Consider the following 3,618-nt stretch of genomic DNA (forward strand, 5'->3'; position numbering starts at 1 on the left):
TGTTATCTTGACAATATGGACATGATAGCCTTCCATGCGTTGTCCATCCAGACAACATACCATATGCTGGAAAATCACTTATTGTCCACATTAGTATTGCCCGCATTTGAAAGTTTTTTTTACACGAAACATCGTACGTTTCAGCAACTTGAGCCCATAGTTGTTGCAACTCATATATTAGTGGCTGAAGAAACACATCAAGTGATCTCTTAGGATGCTCTGGTCCGGGAACGAGAATCGAGAGAAACGGCTAGTTCGTCGGAATTTCCTCGGAAATTTTAAAATCCCCCAACGGCTCTCTAACGGCTATAATATATCCTCGGAATTCATCGGTTTTTTCCGAGGAATACATTTTTCCTCGGTATTCCATAAGAATATTCCGACGGATTAGTATTTCCTCGGAATTCCGTCGGTATATTCCGAGGAAACCAAATTTTGTGTTTCCTCGGGATATTCCGAGGATTTCATTTTCCGTCGGAATGTCCGTCAGAATACCGCTGTTTTCTTGTAGTGAACCTATAAATCATTTAATCTAGTCATAATTGGAATACTATAAATCTATTGTGTAATCCTAGAGTCTTTGTGGATTCGATCCCTAAATACTACATCTGAACCTTTTATTTGAGAGAGTAATTCACTCCTTAGTGTAATTTGAGTGATATCAAAATACCATAAAATAGATCATTTACTCAAAATATACAATATTTTTCTGTACAAAGTGGAGCATATATATATTTTCTTTGTAAATTGTCACCCACAATTTACTGTTGCGTTCCAGATTTTTTTTAATTATTATTTTCCTGGAAAACTACTATGCTTCGTTGTAAATGTAAATGACCAAATTCGGATAAGAAAAGCGGATCAAGCACTGCGGATTAAACGGATCAAGCGTTGGAGATGTAACGGATAAAGCGGAAAGAGAAGAATAAGAGTGTATCAAACGGATCTAGCAGTACAAAAGTTGATCAAGCGGATCTAGTACTCCAAAACATATTTTCAAATGGTGAAAGTGGATGAAAATGGTCTAAAATATTATACAAAATTAAAATTATTTTTTTAATAATTTATGATTTCAATTAATACAAATATTCAAAATATAATAGAAAAATAATTTTTATATATAGTTATTTTAAATTTTAAATTAAATATATATATATTTCTTGGATGAATTAAAATAATTATAATTTGGGTAATTTTTAACCATTATGTATAAGAAATGTTTTATGTGATTTGTTTTATTAATTTAAATAATGATAAAATATATAGTAGATAGTTTAAAATAAAAAACTTATTCAACATTAAGAGATCATAATGTTTCAAATAGATAATCAAAAATAAAAAGTATTGACTGCCATTACACCTTTTTTGAAGTGTTTTTACTGTTAAAGACAGTTCATTAATTTTGTTACACTTGCTCACACATTTGAACCACTTGTAAATCATATTTTTAGAACACACATTTTGTTATTTGTTTCTAGAATGGGAAATTTTAGGTGGAGCATCCATGTCGGCATGAAAATCACTTATTAATCCACTATTCATGCTCCAACTGGAGATAACGGATCAGCGTTGCGGATCTAACGGATCAAGCGTAATAAATATGGATAAAGCGGTTCGTGTGGTACAAATGTAGATCAAGCGGATCTAGCAGTTTAAAACATATATTTGAATGGTGAAAGTGGATAAAAGTGGTCTAAAATATTGTAATACATATAAAATTTTATAATACTATTTATTTCATAATTAAAAATACTTTATAAAAAATATTCAAAATATAATAGAACATAAAAATATATATTATTCTTTTGAGTTTTAAAATTAAATATGTATCTGATTTTGGATGATTTTAAAATAAATATATTTTGATTAAAAAAGTCGTGTAAAATAAATTTTAAATTATTTTTCAAGGAATTTATTTGTTATTTACTTTTGAATTAAATTAAATTATTTCTAAAATAGTTGTTTTTGACTTCGTTAAATATTACAAAAAATAAATAAATAAAATATATTGTCATAACTAATTCAAAATATCTCCTCATTGAATATTTTTGAATATAATATATAAACTCTTATAGATATCAACTATATATAAATATCAATGTGTAAATTTAATATTAATGTGAATGATTAATTTAGTTTATTTAATATTATGAAAATTTTATTTAATTAAGTGTAAATATTAATTTAGTATATTAATTTAGTATTGTTATTATTATTTTTAATTGGATAGAAGTAATTTTATCAAGATAATGAATTACCTATATATAGATTATTAAATAACATCATAAAATTATTTCATGTCTAAAAATTATATATAGTACAAGCGGATAAACTTAACTACTTGTAAATATGGGTACTTAAAATGCTTCACTTGCGATCTAAAAATTTAGAACAAACCATAAAAGTTTTTTTTTAAAGCAGTCTAACTACGTTATTCACAGAAACACTACCTTTTTGTTGAATGGTGAGAAAAAAGTGGATTCTAAATATATTTGTTCCCTCCACTAATTATCCATCTCTCACTCAAACCTTTAAACTCAAATTGTAAATGGTTCAACCACCTTGCAGTAGAACCATCTTTAGTTCATTTTCCCATTCAAAACCTCAGTTTCGAATTTGTGATAAATTAACCATCTCAAATTATAAGTTCATAAATATATAAAAAAAAACATTTTCTTTTAGTTATTTCAACATTTCAAAAAAAAAAAGATGTTATAGCTATCAATAATATCATGATATAGTGGCAATGATAAGTGTTGTCAAAGGTTTACAAAAAGGTTGATGATAGTAATTTACAGTGTTCTAAAAATAGGTTTAGTGGTGCCTATGCTCCGTCTTGTCAGTAATTCGAATGTGAACGAAACGATATATTTAAACCGAATTTTTAAAAATCAGTCTATGCATTCAAAAAATTGGTCTAGGCTTCTTCCTAAACATTAATCCAATAATCTTTTATAAGACGCTTAATCTCCACCTGGCGGGTTTTTGAACATTGATAATTTATATGAGTACAATAGACATCACTTGACTATTCTTATGTTTAACACATGTTCCGTTTTTCTTTTAACCAGGAGGTGTCTGACAGTCCAAATAATCTTCTAAATCCGGAACTAGATATTGCTAGCACTATGTATGGGTGTAAATCCATGTTCTAAACAACGGGCATCTAGTCAGATAAACGGATGGAGATACAGTCGGCAATGGGAGAATGTGGTGAATCAAGCATGATCGGCATAGTCCTATGGTGAGATGCAATTTACCAGACTAAAGCGTGGAATATACGAAATCGCCGTGAAATAAAAAAAGTCCAGATCAATACCTTGTTGAAATAAATAAACATAGGCTCATTAAGAAACTAAAAATCGTGTCTTTAGGAAAAGATGGCGTCCATTGATTGTGTAAAATACTATAGGAAATATAAAAAAAAAGATTTATGAACTAAACACATAATGACTACGGACTCTAACTCTCACTCTAGACTCTTAAGTTTGAAAAACAAATATATAAGCATTCCCCTTATGTCAAACAACATATAGTTTTATTCCAAGATAACATATTTCTAATACATTATGAAATCTAATCTTTAACAAAATGTCAAAATCTTAACTTCTCTACACC

This window comes from Brassica oleracea, chromosome C2 (assembly GCF_000695525.1).
Source record: "Brassica oleracea var. oleracea cultivar TO1000 chromosome C2, BOL, whole genome shotgun sequence".
NCBI lineage: Eukaryota > Viridiplantae > Streptophyta > Magnoliopsida > Brassicales > Brassicaceae > Brassica > Brassica oleracea.